General features: G+C 41.0%; 2 protein-coding genes across 2 annotated transcripts in view; one reads left to right on the top strand and one right to left on the bottom strand.

The window, feature by feature from the left end:
• cacna2d4a (calcium channel, voltage-dependent, alpha 2/delta subunit 4a) overlaps window positions 1–16,549 on the bottom strand; it is a 181,639-nt gene that overhangs the window by 64,873 nt on the left and 100,217 nt on the right. The gene's annotated exons all lie outside the window — the stretch shown is intronic.
• lrtm2a (leucine-rich repeats and transmembrane domains 2a) overlaps window positions 1,626–16,549 on the top strand; it is a 31,402-nt gene continuing 16,478 nt past the window's right edge. The window contains exon 1 of the mRNA XM_007898492.1: window positions 1,626–1,678. The gene's annotated coding sequence lies outside the window, so the exon portion shown is untranslated. The remainder of the gene's footprint in view (window positions 1,679–16,549) is intronic.

Here is a 16,549-nt window from a genome sequence, read left to right as displayed (position 1 = left end):
CCGAGAGTGCCAGCCATTGACAACAGCAGCTGTCACACCATCTCTCCGTGTTCATTATTTAGAAGAAAGTGGGTGGGGGATTACATCTTTATTTGGAGACCACACAAGTCATCACTGGCTCGACGCCTCGATTGCATCCTCTGTCGTGTATTACTGTGTCATCAGTGAGAAAAGAAGGAGGCAAGTGACTGTCGAAGCCAGGGGGGCACAAGGGATACTGGCTCCCACACAGACAGCGTTTTCAGGACCATGTGAGAGTTATTGGAAAACAATTACGCATGCTGGTAATCAGAGTGAGTACAGAGTAATCTTCTTTTCAGTGTCCACCACGTCTTTGGTCAGATATGCACAATAACGGGCTGAACACAACAGGCTTCCAGTTTGCTTCTGAACGAATCTTTCATGGGAATCATCAAGGATAATAGTATCCGATATAATGCCCTCTGTTGCCACTACGATTCCTGAGGGAGGGAGGGAAGGGAAGGAGTGGGAGACATGAATTATTTCTCCTCTCCCTTCTTGAGGATGGGTTATTCTGTTAGAACAGGTGCAAGTTGTAGCCTTTAGAAACGCTCGTAGGTTGTTTTTTTGCTCTCTCTAAACGATCTTAAGGGATTCATTAAAATAAATAAGTAAAACACAACATGTAGTTTATGCTGCAGGGGCTTCCACCCTTTCGCTCACAGCGTGCTTGTGTTTATCTTTTCAAATAAACTGAATGGCACCTGCGAGGCAGGGACCTAAATTGCACTTGGCACTGGCAGAGTGCCCCAGTACCCACTGTGGTGGGATAATCCGTCTGATAAATAGAGTCACGCCTTACAAGACGAAAGGGAAAGCTCCTGTCTGAATTCTTTCTGGTGATAAGTGCATTGCTTGTTGTCATCTATTAGTTCTTCACTGTGTTATATTTCAGTGCAATGAGTTCTGTCTTATCCCCCACCCCCCCCTCCCCCTACACACGCACACACTGTGGCACAGAAAGAAACACACATAATCATACAGGTTAGACACCTGGTTTTGCTGCGACCAAACCAGTGAGCATTTGATTTTGATAACATACCAGAGTCTGCAGTGATGTGAATTAAGCAAGATAGTGTCACAGTGTCCAAAAGGGTGCATATGAATACGTGTGGTGTTGGTGATGGGGGTGGGAGTGGTGGGGGCAGAACAAAATCATGCAAACCCAGCAAGGAGTGAGTCAGCAGCTGTGTGTCAAATGTTATATCACCTACAGCTTGAATGTTCAACTACAGGATTTGATGGTGGAACAAAGAATATTCTACGCCAAAAAATTGAATTAAAAAAAAATAGCTTGCCTGACAGCTCTAGTCTAGGAATAGAAGAAAATATAACTAGTAGACATCAAAATACATCAGTCTGCTTATGTCTGCATCATGGCTGACATAATCAGACCTTGCAGACACAGAAAATACAGTGGTTTTTTTCTGATGTCAGGGAATCAAGGTTGGATAGTAGGAGCACCAGCTGCAAGGTGGAGTGAGACAGTATCATTCTAATAGCTTGTCACCCTATTTCATATTCGTTTGAATTATTTGAATATTTCTTTCATTGACTATGTTGCTGCAGTAATGTTTTGTGAAGTACTTTGGAGAGGTGGGCGAGGGGTGGAGCGTGGGGAAGCACACTACACTACATGCTGTGGGTATGCCTACAGGTTAGTTGAACATCTGGCATGCTCGTAAATAATAAATTGTTGCACTTTTGATCTTTGACCCATGAGGAACTTTATACTCAGCGTAATGTGACTTGACTAGTGATGCAGCACTGGTAGCTGAGTGAGGTGTTTTCCATTGTAAAATCCACCTTCTGGAGTGTGATTACCAAGTGTGAACTCCTGTGCCTTTCTCCATTAGAATAGCAGCTGGTAATTTGTCTTTACGCCCAATTTGCAGCTATTCCTCATCAGCATACACCCCCTACAAATGGTCTAACTTTGGGTACTCTGCTGTCACTAAAGTGTGAAATCAGATGCCTGAAAATTGGTTGTTAGTAAAAAGGCTATGAATGATCAACACTGAGCGAATTTAGAAGGTTGTGGGGTCCATCCCTGTGTTGGGACTTTGAGCTCACAGTTTGAGCTGAGTGCAGGGCTGGGGGAGCTCAAACATTTTGCTGTTATGGGAAGATGATGGTTATTGTGAAAATATGTCATAAACTGAGTCAAAGGGCCTTCTTCATCTGAACTTCCCTTGCACTCTTTTGATGAGAGACCCTGGGGGAGTGAACCACAATTCAAGAAATGAAAAACATTTCCTCACCAGTGGGGTAAAGTTCAGGAATGCCACACATATCAGTATTTTGGATTTGGAAACAGTACTGAGATGTAAATTGATTCCACAGGGTATGCATGAAAGTACGAATTCTCAAGCCTCAGCTTCTTACTCTATCATCCAACTGGGAACTGGGCTAAGAGTGGATACAACTCACTTTAAACAGTACCCTTGTGGATGGCAGAGATGGAAGGCCAGGCCCACAGCTCATCACTCATAACTCGCTTCAAACCTAGATCTCAGCTTGCTGGGGAATCTATTCAAAGTGCATTTGCCAAAGTTTTCACCGAAATAAATCAGTGTCAAAGATTGTTAGAAATACAAAGAATCAGTCTACACGAGGCACAGCAAAAATATTGGAGTTAAATCTTCAACTATATGGCACTGCTAGAGAATAGTAGATGAATGTAGAAACAACTGCTCCTTTTTTATTTTTGGTGGCATTATAAAAGGAGGGAGCCAATGATGACTGTAATCAGTGCAAATACAGAATAGGTATTGAGTTAGCACAGTCTCCATTTCCCTGTTTTAATGCATATTTCTATACAAATTATCCAAAACATTCAAATCACACTATTGAAATTAGAGAGGTATTGTTAATACCTCAATGCATTTGAATGGCATCACCATATATGCATCAGTAGCAAAATATCTCAGGAACAGATTCTTACAGATTGGCCCTTCAATGCTATGAAATGCTACAACAATAGAGTAAATCTAGCTCCAAGTGGAATTTCTTCCTCCGGATGGCTCTGATGGTAAAGACATTTCTCAGTAAAGAACTAATTCACAAGAAAAGACTCCAGCTTTAAAACCTCGTCTGTGTTTTTAGTAGATCTCAGCCAAGTAGGTGAAGAATGAGTGTCTGCAGCCTGGGTGAGGGAGGGCTAGGTTCTTGCTCCTGACTGCTATCCAGTGATGCCTGCTGTAAAGCATGTATTGGAGCACAGGATTGGATTTGAGTGTGCTGCTCCTCAAGGTGGAACAGTCTGCTGACACTTGCTGTGAATGCTAAGGTACTGGAAGGTGGCCAGCACTGCATAAACCCACTGTAAGCCAGCACATTCAAGAGAAAAGAAAAGAGAATTGGTGGAGGAATCACATTCCTATTGTAACCACTAAGTGTACAATAAGTCTGCTTCGTATTTATTGATTTCCATTCCCGTTCTTTGATTGTGTTGTAAATTTAGGTTTGCTTACATTTTGATTCACATGGATGTAATTGAACCACCTGCCTTCACTATTTCATATAAACGTAGAGGTTTCTTTCCCCCCTCTTCTCCTTATATACCACCCTTATTCAAGTTCAGCAGTAAATTCAGTAAATCCTCGTCTCATCGTTGTGTGGATATCTTGCTGGCATAGATTATAACAATAACAATAATAATCCTTGCATTTGATATATCGCTTTTCACATCTTGCAGACATCTCAAAGCGAATTGACTGTATATTTGACTGTGGGCGAAACACGGCACAATATCTGCTGCATTTGCCTCCATAACAACAATCAATTTCATTTCTAATCAATTATATTTTGTAGAGTGCTGTTTGACCTTATTTTGGATGAAATTAACTATATAAATGTTAGTTATTATTAAAATAAGCTTTTTCTGGTCACATTTGCTTTCTTCCCATCCCAGGGAGTGGAATGGAATCCTATAGCTCAGTGGTTAAAGCACTCGTGTCGCAAACGAGAGACCTGGGTTCAATTCCCAGCAGGGTGAAACCCTGGGTAAGTTTCCTTACTCCACACGCCTGATAATAATCCCTCAAGAATAAAAACAATAATAAATTGGTCACTTCAATCCACGACTGTTTGTGGGACACTGCTGTGCACAATTGGCTGCCGCGTCTTGCCCACAAAGATACAGTCAATTCACTTTACAGTACATTCTGTGAAGCTCTTTGTGACATCTGAAAGATGTGAAAAACACTATGTCAAAATGCAAGGATTATTATATTATTATATCGCCTCTACCCATTTGTCTGTAACACTCATAAATGCTAGTGTGTGTTTTTCATGGAGTTTATACCAATTAAACCTGTTACTGATTCCATACAACTTGGATCAGAAGTACTCTCTCAGCTTTTAATTTAGGCAAAGGCCTCATTTGCATTCCAGATATCTGACAAATATCTGAAAATGCTATCTTATATTTGTACATTTCATTAGATTGTTTTGTTGATTGTCTTTCAAACAAAACTCATGTTGCTTATAGAATATTGAATACTTTAAAATACTTCTGAGAAAATGGTTACCTTCTTTAGAACATTCAATGTTTTAGAAATTTGATAATTATAGATTTCTTAGTAAGCAATTGGTTAAGAAATATCTGGGTGAAAATTGTAACACAAGGTACTGTGTTTTCTTTGCTCAGAAATCTCTGACCCGCTTCATGTCCCCAGGCTAAACTGCCCTACCATTGCCAGGCAAGCTTTCAACGATTCTTTCCTCGCTCTTTGAAACTCCAGCTTAGAGCCGCTGTGACTTGCTCCCTTCCTCCCCCCATTCAAAGCCCACCTCACCTCTTTGACTATGTATTCGGTCATTTTTCTCCTTCCCACATAGTTTTGGCTCCCACCTCCATGCAACTTGAGTGCCCAGCCAGCAGTGTCAAGCACTTTGGGATGTTTTCACCCACTAAAAGATACTATATAATTGTACATTGTATTGTATTTAACCCATTGCTGAAATAAATACGACCGGTCAGCAGATCCCTTCCTCCCATCCAAACTCAAAGCCATTCACAATTATTGCTCTGAGACAAAGAAGGGAACATGACAATGTTGGCTCATAGATGAAAAAGAGTCCTCCTTTGATACAGCACCTTATCACAATGTTAAAATATCTCACAGCTCTTCCCAGGATTTACTGTTGTATTTGCAGAGAAATGTGGGAGCCGATTTTGTGCACAGCAATGTTCTGCTGGCAACCATTAAGTGAATGATCAATTTTATCTGGGGAATTGTTCGGCACTGGGAGAAACCCCCTTCTCTTTTTGAGTTGTGCTAAGGGATCTTTAACTTCCACGGACCAAGCAGATGGGATTTTTGTTAAACGTCTCATTTTAAGAGAAATAACAATGGGTGCTCCCTTAGCGCTGTACTGGGATGTCAGCCTGGACTATGAGCTCAAAGTCCTGACATGGAGTTTGAACCTACAACCTTCCAACCCAGAGGCGAGAGTGCTGCCACTTAAGCCAAGCTGACATGTAACTTATCATTCACTCTCCTAACTCTGTAATGCATAAAAATAAATCACTTAATCTGGGTTCCTCTTAACTAACAGTCCAATGCATGATTTCTGACTGCACTCATTGTGAATGGTTATTCACAGTGCACTAATGACACACTCTAGATGACATTTTCAAGGTTCGTGCAGCAGAAAATATGAAATCTTCAAATCTTATCCTTTTAACGCTTTGTTAATCTTCCACTTTTTACACAAAAGAATTAAACTGAAAAGTCTTGACTGGCTTTGATTGGCAGCAGTATCAAGTGTGAGGAATAAATTGGATCCAGGACAAGTGATCAGTTGAATCAAGGTGACCAAAAAGCCGAAATACGATTACAATATCTAATAAGTCTTAAAGAAATGAATTTTTTAAAAAATTATAGGGTAGTTATCATGACTTATTGGTCACCCTGTAGAAGTAATATTATACTGTAATAAACAGGGGCAGGTTCAGGGCCATCTAGTAATGTCCCTTTGGGCCATGTTTAAAAATGATATGGTACATAACAACAGTGCAATCCTCTTGTACTCTGAGTCAATTTTCTCCTTTATAATTCATGACTGAAATCTCAAGTGTCATCTCAATTGCAATAACCAGCAAATCTAAAATGGAACACAATGGCTGGAGACAAATATACACCCTTGGGGTTGTGTGTGTGTGGCAGAAAAACAACACCGGAGAAGATAAAGCTCTCCAACCTCTCACAACGCCTCTCCCCTTTTACGTTCAATAATACCGTAACCTTATCCCTCCTTGTGGATATTAGTACCAGTTAGTACTAATCAGGAGAGCAATGTTAGATCAATTTAAATTTCAGTGCTGCGTAATATAGATATTCATATTGTACCTTCAATGAATATTGTACCATCTAGTCAGTAATACTGGACTCTAAAGAATATAGAGAGAAATATTTGCCACAAAGGCAGTAGACAGCATCACTTAGATGTTGTAGCATGAAGACAATAATAACTATCTCAGCTGATAGGGGCAATAATACAACATAAATCGTACTGAAAATGTAGAATGTAAAACTGTTTAGAGACACTTTTAATTTCTATGACAGTAATTTCTTTGATTCAGTATAACATAAGCAACCACTGTTATATAATATTGTTTAAATAGTAATAATGTATAGTAGCTGTGTATTCGTATCTAATTAGTTGAGTTGTTGAATTTCACTCAGATACACTGAATTAATGGTTTACTTTAAATACTGCCTTCAAGAGTTACAGTGTGACAAATAAACCACAGCCACTGACATGAGTAGGAAGAGAAACAAAGAAAAAATATATTTCAAGCCGATGTTTACTTTTGCAGCTGAATACCAAATATTTCACGAACCAAAGTATTGGAGTCACAATGCGTTTTGACGCAAACTGTCACTGGCCTCAGTTGCTCGTAGTACAGTGCAGCAGCTGATACCCCCAGGCAGCAGGAGGCAATGCTCGGACTGACTGTAAAGCAGTTATGCAACACGGGCAGGGCGAAACCTCAGGCAACCTTCCTTACTCCACACGCCTCTGTTTATCTAGCGGTAAGTTGGAACCCAGTTGTTCCGACTTACTGCTAGGTAAACAGAGGCGATTGGTAGATCGCTTTCCGGAGGTAATAATCCCTCCCCACCCCAAAAAAATTGGTCACTCAATCCATGATTGTTTGTGGGACACTGCTGCGTGCAATTGGCTGCCGCGCTTCGCCCACAAAATACACGGTCACTCTACTGTACAATATAGTACTCAATATATTGACGGGCTTTGAGATGCCTCAACGATATGATAAGTCGCTATATCAAATGTAAGGATTCTTATTATTCTCTTATTATTATATTATTAGTAAAGCCCTGATTGTTTTTCCAATGATCAATTTCCAGGGTATCCCTACCTTGCTTAGGTGGATTTGGGAGAAAACAGGAAATGTATGCAAGGAGAAAAGAAGATACAATAAGGGAAAAATTATGTTCTCCAGATTTCCTGCAGATGGATGGATGTTTTACGACTACAGTGGGAATTCCTACTCTGGGCTCTTCCAGAGAATTCTTGCCATGGCTTTTCAATATTTATAATGGGAACTCCTGCAACCAGTTTCTATATTTATCATGAGAATTTTTGCAACAGGCTATTCCATATTTATGCTCAGAATTCCTTCGATGGGAGTCCTAGCTCCTTCTATGTGTTAATTAAGTCCTTGAAAACATTCCACAACTTTAAACCGAAAAAAAATGCGATTTTCCACTCTGCGTATCAGGGAGCCATGGAGAATCAATCCCCGCAGACCTGTAGCTAGAGTTAGAACCAAAAAACATCACAAGGAGAGATACTCTGAGCAACAGTATAGCCATCTATTACACACTTTTTCATCAGATCTGCCTCCCCTATCCCCCCAACCACACCAGGAGGCATGCACAGTAACAATTAACCTTCATGATTCTGCTTTTTGTTCAAAAACTTTGCCTTTTTCCTATCTCGCCTCATCTTCCTCTCCCATAGACATTTGACTCCCTTTTCTGCTGGTCAGGATTCCACTGTGTCGGGTGCCCACATTACCACAACAACAACTTATAGAGCACCCTCCACGGAGGGTAGTGTCTCAGAGCGCATAACAGTGGCGGAGCCTACTCCGAGTCAAGGTGAGGGGAGGGGGAGGAGGAAGGTGACCGTAAGCAGGGTCAAAAAAGGTTTTCAGGCAGGACTTTAAAAGGGGATAGAGAAGGGGAAAGGCGGAGGGATTGAGGGAGACTGTTCCAGAATTGCCAACTATCCAAATGGCAATTGCATGGCTGTGATTCTTGACAGTGAGCACTGGCCGCCTATTCAACCTTAGGGATTTCACAGCCAAGCCTGACATCTACACACATGCACTTACCGGCAGGGATTTCTAGACAGCAATCAGCAATCAGAACCCTGGCTGAATTTCCACTCCCCCACCAGGGTCACTGAGGCCAACTCTAAATCCCCAATTATTGTATTCAAATTGACTGCCGCATTTCGCCCATAAATATACAGTCAGTACATTTTGCAGTCTATTCAGTGAAGCGCTTTGAAACGTCTAGTGGATGTGAAAAAGTGCTATATCAAATGCAAGTATTGTTATTATACAATCATCCAGTGAAGATTGTGAACAGATTGAATGTCTGTTCACTATGTCAAGAATTGGAAACATCCCCATATCCCCATCTACATGACCAAGGAATGAACATATCCATATTGACCCTAGAGACAAACCACAACTACTCTAGCAAGAGTCAATGCCTTCAGGACATGGGGTAAAGAATAGAGGGAGATATTTGCCCAAATAGGAAAAGAAATGAAGTTATACATGTTTGGAAAGTGAACTAACAACTGGTCTTTCTAGGTTAGAATTGGTTAAGAATAATTCACACCAGATGGTTTTGAAATGAATAAACTATCATGAATGATCGTCATTCGCACTATCTGAACAATGTGTGTGAATAAAATATAAAATTACATTTGTAAAACGCCTTTCACGTCGGGAGGATGTCCCAAGGTGCTGAACAGTCAGGGATTAGGACCCGAACTGGGTGGGGGGGGGATTGTTGGGATCAGGGAGGGTGGAGGGCAGAGGGTAGGAGGGTAGAAGGCACAGTCGAAGAGGAGGGTCTTGAGGTGTGCCTTGAAGGAAGCAAGGGAGGGAGCGAGGTGAAGGGAATGTGGGATGGAGTCCAGAGGGTGCGGCAGAGAGGCTAAAGGCCTGACTGCCCATGGTGGGGTGGGCCGGCCAGGCACGTGGAGCAGGCTCCGGAGCCTGCTAAGCTGAGGGAGCGGACAGGTTGATAAGAGGTTAGCAGGTCGGAGAAGTAGGAGGGGGCAAGGCCATGGAGGGCCTTGAAGGTGAGGATGAAGATTTTGAACTCGATCCTCTGTGGTATGAGGAGCCAGTGGAGCTGGATGAGGGTGGATGTGATGAGGTCACGAAGCCTGGTGTGGGTGAGGACATGAGCTGCAGAGCTCTGGATGAAGAAAAATGTCAACACATACAAATCTAAATGCACTGTACAAAGAACTTGCGAGAGATGTTCTGAATCATGAGATGGTGTAAATCACCTTTCTCGACTCTGTGATAACAGTAAAGAGAAAGGACTGAAGTTATAAAGTTTTGGGAAGTGACTTGACTGCCAGTCTTTTTTTATGATGTGTTTTCCAGACACTTGGATCAGTCCTTGAGAGAAATAAATTTGTGATGATCCTAAAAGCAGACATCCCTTTGTGAGCAACAGTTGTTTCTCCAGTGTATGGATGTAAGTCGTGATCCTGTGCCAGCGCCAGCTATAATGCAGATGTTTTCGCTGCTGGTTCCTGCTGTTTGATAATCTTCCCCCTCCCCCTTAAAGTTAGTATTGCAAAGCAAGAGCAGACAAGCAATGTATTGGCTGGCTCTGGCTGTGTCTGTGTACACAAGATCACATTACTCAGTGACACCTTCCCTACTGCAAGTCCAGAGATTCAGTGAAATATCCAATAATTTTCTTTTGTGGGGGATTATACACATGTTGCGTTGTGGAGGTCTCGTAGCTTTGAGTCACAAAGGCTGCAGCAAAAACAAATTATCGCGATTCAAGCAGGAGCAGTGGCTTATTCTGTCAACACGATGAATTTGATGTGCAGAACATTTGGATCTCAACAATAAGGTTAAAATGATTGAAGAACTTTAGCATTTGAGAGAATAAATATTCTTCTCAAATATTCAAGAAGGGAGGATTTACACCCCAATTATTCTTTTCAAATTTAAAAACAAACAATTCATCTTTAGTTATAGCATTCTTCAGAAAGAGTTGAAGAATCATCAGGTGCACATTCTGAGAAACACAACCATTGCCACAGTATCTTAATCTATTTAGCTCCTACTTCAAAATATGGATCCCAGAGGATTTTTTATGCAAAGATAAGATGGCATAAGGTACCTCAATGCAGATTTAAGTGGAATGAATTTTGGCTGCTGCCAACTTTTCTCAAACTCTGATAGGCAGATATGCACCAAGAACATTCCAACAGTGCATCTTGCCTGGTCTTTCAAGTGAAGTTTATACAATCTTTCTGACTGGACCCACCTCTCCTTGAATGGGATTTGATGGACACTAACAGCAGGGACATCTCCTCAAGTCCGGTTTAACTGCACCACATATTTCAATCAAATTCTACGTAAGTGATAAGACCCTCAAGGCTTGTTGTCCTGATTCTTTTTCATCACACATTGTATCAGGAATCTCATTCTCACACCAGTCACATTGCAAACAGGGCAACTCTCCATATTATTCTGCTTTTACTTCGAAAGAAATGTTGCGCTAGGTCCTAAATTAGTTCATCCTTCTGATAAGAACAGAAGCATTGTAACAAGATTGCTTTTCACTCACAGTAAATTTAATCTAAGACCGTTTTAGTTTCATAATGCAAGGATTATTACTATTCCATTTTTTATCAATGTAACTGGCTGGAATAATACGAGACTAGATAGTCATGCCAAACATCCCTTATTTTATTTTCCTTATTCGTGTTCAAATCCATTCACTCCCTGGCACCTCCCTACCTCTCCGACCTCCTCACTCCCCAGTCCACCACCCGGCGCCTCTGCTCGACTGGCACCAGCCTGCTGCCCGTCCCTCGCATCCTCCATCCCACCATCGGAGGTCGTGCTTTCAGCCACTACACCCTGAAACTCTGGAACACTCTCCCTCACTCCCTCCGCCTTGCCCCCTCTCTCCCCCCTTTCAAGTCCCGCCTGAAAACTTCTCTCTTTGACCGTGCTTACGGCCACCTCCCCTCTCCCGACTCAGAGTCAGTGACCACCACTGTTAAGCACTCTGAGACGCTATCCTGCGTGGAGGGCGCTATATTAAATGCAAGTTGTTGTTGTTAAGCGGCAATCACTCATTAAATTAGCTTCTTAGTTAGTTACTCAGCACTCATGCCACTTAATTGTCATCTTTGAAAATTGAGAGTTGAAGAGACATGTGGTAACCATAGAGTGACTGATACAAACAGGACCTGAAATAAGATTTAATTCTGCTGTTGACCCACATACTTAGCCACTCCTGGAACAACACTCTTTATCAGGATATCCACAGAATCTCTGCGATGAGGTTTAGAACATGTAGGATGGTCAGCAAGACAACTTTGCTCCCCTGAACTGCCATAGAGCCCTCAAGCTACTTTGGAATGGCACTTGGCTTACCAGGACGGCATTGCCATTCTGGGGTAACCCAGGATGTTATTGTGGTTTTCCTGTGCGGTGGACACACAGTGACAGTTACATCAGTTTGTGTGTTTAAAGGAACATTGTCATCTTGATTACAGGCAGTAACTTGTACGTGATGCCATCATTGATGTAGAAGTGTACGTGATGGTATCACTAAGCATACAATGATGACATCTGTTAACTTAACAACAGCTGCAACAACAACAACAACTTGCTTTAAGACAGTGCCTATTATGCATGATAGCATCTCTGAGCACTGAAAGGATCCCTCAGTCGCCTCCCTTTTTCTCTCTCTTGCGAAAGAAAAAAGCACTTAAGGGTATTGTCCCAGCACGAATATTCGAAATTGAAATAATTGCTTGGATGGAGCTCAAATTTCTGTTGAGAGTCTGGTGAAACGTGAACTTTCCTGAATGCCCGGTGCAGCTGAAATGGGCTCTTCTGGGAAGCATGTGTAACCACCGCTGAGTTGGCAATGCCTGCTTACAGGGGCTAGCACTACCACACTGGAGAGGGTTTGAATGCTGTTGCTGTAATAGATGTTGGAGTTGTGACAGGGCAAACTTCTTTAAAGACAGAAAGAGTCAAAAAATTGGTTGTGGTTCCAAGTTTGAGCTAAAATGAGTTTTTGTTAAATAGTGACAGTGAGAGAGCTCAAGTACTTTGCCTTGTTGACTAATGTCAGCAGAAGAGCATTGGGGGTGATGGATTGTCACCAGGTGGTTATGTAACAAAGAGAGCGTCATTCACACAATCTGAACAATGTGTGTGAAGCAAAATGTCAACACACGAGCAAATTCACTGAACCCACTGCACACAATATTTGGCAGAGATACGCTGCTTCACAAAATGGTGTAAATCCTCTTCCCCATGACCATGAGCCAAAGGGTAGACTAGTCACATCAGTCTGAACTATGAAGCCACAATCTACAGGTCCCTGGATTTCTGTTCTCAAAAGTATCTTTTTACTCTGGGTACCCTGAACTTCGACACTTATTCTTCCACATCTCCACCGTTCACCTCTGCCTGACCCATGAGCTAAGTGGATCTTCGGTCAAAACATGATTCAGAAGCTCAGCAATTGTCACAAGAGGCTACACATTGTTTTCACTCCCTCAGTTGTCTCCCTTTCTCGGTTTCCTGAAAGTGATGACTCACCTTTGGGTATTGATTCATTGTCATGGTTACCCTATTCTTCAGTCTTTTGTGATGTGTAAATAATATGTATATATAACCATATAATATTATTTAAGGTAAAGGGGGAGTCCTGCTAACAAGCAGCCCGCAGAGTAAAATAACATGTGTGCGCTAGTGCTGGAAAAATCCCTTGCATTCACATCATAAGGTGCGCGGAGCTACACACCTACATAAAGCAATGCTCGGCGCTCCTCATGGTCGCTAACTAATGGTCATCATCCGGTACCTACTGACGTGTACAGGACTACTGTACAGTCAGGGTTGGTTTAATATATATTTACTAATGTAGTATTGTGCTGCCAGTTATAGTTATGTGCGATAGCTATGTTTGATCCCATTGTTGCATGTCTTCCATTGTTGTGTTCCTTATATGCAAGGTATCCTAGGATTGCTAGGTTGTAATAAAGAGCTGTTGTTTCTATCGAATGTATCCTCGAGTTTCTATAGTATTCTAAACAAGAAAAGGAGTAAGCACTTTGGAGAGAACTTGTCGAATCAGAGGTCCACTAGTGCAAGCAGACTCCGATTAGACGTTCCAGGCTTTGGGGTTAACGTCTGTGTGTGAATCTGACTTGATTGGGTCACCTTTGAAATAGGAACTCACACTTGGTACGAAAGCATTAATAAAATTTGCATGTACATCAAGGAATGAGAACCGTTGCATCATACAGGAGCACCAGTAGATTTTTAGTGTTGGCGAGTGTTAGCAGACTATTTGACCATGCCTGGTTAGGTGGACATGAAAGATTCCAAGGGAGTTTCTCCTGGTGTTGTTGACCAAAAATCAGTCACTGTATGGCTATTTGTGGGACTTTGTTGTGCACAAATTGGCTGCCGTGTTATAGAATACACAGTCGCTACACTTCACAGTAAAACCTTTGAGACATCTTCCCAGTGTAAAAGGTATTGAATCAAATACAAGGTTTATCTATTATTGTTTTATCACAAGCCAAAACCTGTCCTCACCCAAAGTGCGCATACATACGTTCACTTTCTAGCACATTTCAATGGACAGTAGCCCAAAGCTGAAAGTTCTTTCTGGTCACAATGTTAAAACTTAAGACTGTCCAGAATTTTGGATAATTCGTTAATTCACTCTTAATTTGGAGGCTGTTTTTCTGCAGTTCTTTGAAAACCAGCTTCAAAAATAGGACTTAGATCATGAGAAAGTTTGGGCCTCAGGAATCAGAATTATAGCTGTTGTTTTATCTTCCCTACCCTGCAGGTGGTACGTGAATGGCAGTTATAAAGCATACTGCATTATAGCATTATAGTTATAAAGCACACTGAGGTCCTAACATTGGGCATTTCATTATAAATGCAGAATGAAATGTCCTGAGTGTTTGGGCATATGTTTGACCTCATTCTGGTCTCAGGAGCCGAGTTATGTTGCTTTACTGTGAATCAATATTGCTCTAACAATTTTTGTAACTTTCATTTTACTCAGATAAAAATACGCTATATATTTAAAAATTAAATAAAATTATAATAAGTGTACTAGATAGTGAATAAAAGGCTATAACTTGATGTTGATGCTTTGGTGACATAACCTCTTATGGTTAATTCCTTGATTACGTAAACAGCTTGTTGTAACCTAGAAATTTACAAATATTGCACATCAGACAGTTAAAATAAAAAGTATTATTCATGGTATTCCAATGCTGAAGCCTCCCATGACGTGTCTTTCTCCCTGGGGCAGCATCAAACTCTGCCATTGTTCAGTGCTCTGAGACACTACCCTGCACGAAGGGCACCAAGTAAATTGTTGTTCAAGAAGCCTTCAGAGTTTGAATATTTACATGCATTGAAGCACGAATAAACACCCACATTTTATAGAATAATGAAGGATCCAGCAGTGTCCTGGCCAACAATTTAGATAAATTTGTCATTCAGCTCATGGTTTAATAGTAACTTGGTGTCACAAATAGCTGTAAGCTGTTTGCTTAGAAATAGTCACTACACTTGACAGTAATTACTTGTGAAGTTCTTTGACATGTTTTGATGTGATTTAATACAAGTTCTTTCTTCCTGTGTCCTTTCCTCATTCTGTAATAAACTCTGAACCATTGGTCTCCTTTGTGTATCCTCTAAAATCCCACTGTTCCCATTGTGTATTCATGTATTCCTTGTTTTCACCATGCTGTACATTGTGTCCTATCATACCCCAATTATTACAAATAAATCTCTTCATTTTGTGCCAAAATGTCTCATAGATCTGTGTCCCAAAGTTCTGCACTCTTTCCTCATTATTCCCTGTTGCATTTCCTCTCTAGGCTACTGTTCCTGTTAGTACCTCTTCTGTGTCCCATAGTGGATTCCTTACGCAATCTCCATCTGTTTGTGTGCTTTCCGTTCATAGAAGGCCACGCAGATGGACAATCTGAAGCTGTGCACAGAAGGCATCAGTATCGGTGCAAAACCCCTGTGGACTACATTTTTTCTACAAATATTTTTATGCCTCAGTTGTCGTAACAAAGATTCAAACTGAATTGTATTGCAATGAAGCAGTATTGAGTAGGCCATTCCTAATTTGATTAGGAAATAATACGTTTTGGAGACAAAAATTGAGATTCTGTTATTTCCACTGAGCATAAAAGATGAAATTTTTTCTCATTTAATTCTTCTGACCTTGGAAGGTATTTTAATGTACTTCTGAATTATGAAAGCAGCTGTCAACTTTCTTCAGAGGGCAGTGGTTTCTGGAAATGCATTGAAAGAGCTCTGAGCAGGGAACTGGATGAATCAATTCAAGGTCCAAATTTTTTTTGACAACTTTATACCATCCAAGCTCTGGTACGGAGATCTGAAAGCATTCAGGTCTCTTTATTGAATTAGGAAAAAATATTAATTCAAAGCCAGAACTCAATTCACCTTGAAAGCAATGTCATTGAATTCAATGGGCATTGTTTTCATTGTGTGTGAATATATATATATGTGTATATATATATAAAAGCTGAATGAATGTCTGGTTATAAAGGTTATATGGGTAGGTGCAGATAGATGACCAAGTGCAAACATAATGTGGAATACAATAATCATGAACGTTGGAAATGCCATGGAAATTAACCCAGCAAGAATGAATAATGTAGGATGTAAGCTTAGAAACAAGTTCTGGGGTTTCATTTGATTGTCCCAGAGGCAAGGTAGAATAATTTGGATGGAATGAGTGATAGGATACAATTGACACCGTTCATGGAGTGGATGCAGTGAACAACCAATTGGTCTTTTCTCTTTCTGTGCTATCTGTCTGTACCTGAGGCTGAAACTGATAGTATCTACCTCTGGTTCTGAAGTGAAGATCCTGCCAATCTTTCTCCTGCTTGCAAATACCAGTGTCCAAGGTTTGTTTGCATGGTAGAACAAAACACGGAACTCACCTTCACTAAACTATTAGATATATAAATAAAAGTAACCATAAAATAAAAAAAAATAGCTTGGATACACAAACTAATTCAAGGTCATCCCTACATAACAGTTAACTCAAAGGAGCATTGTCTCTTTAAAAATGTCACAATACTTTCATATTCTCTCTCATTCTGCTGCTGAAACTCTAGCAAGTAGACGACTCATCTGTGAGGTCTTGAGTTTTGTCAGCTGATAGGCAGTAAGTGG

Source organism: Callorhinchus milii, unplaced genomic scaffold, assembly GCF_018977255.1.
Source record: "Callorhinchus milii isolate IMCB2004 unplaced genomic scaffold, IMCB_Cmil_1.0 Scaffold5, whole genome shotgun sequence".
Taxonomy (NCBI): Eukaryota; Metazoa; Chordata; class Chondrichthyes; order Chimaeriformes; family Callorhinchidae; genus Callorhinchus; species Callorhinchus milii.
The sequence above is the reverse complement of the archived record's forward strand: the minus strand, read 5'-3'. Positions and strand labels throughout refer to the sequence as shown.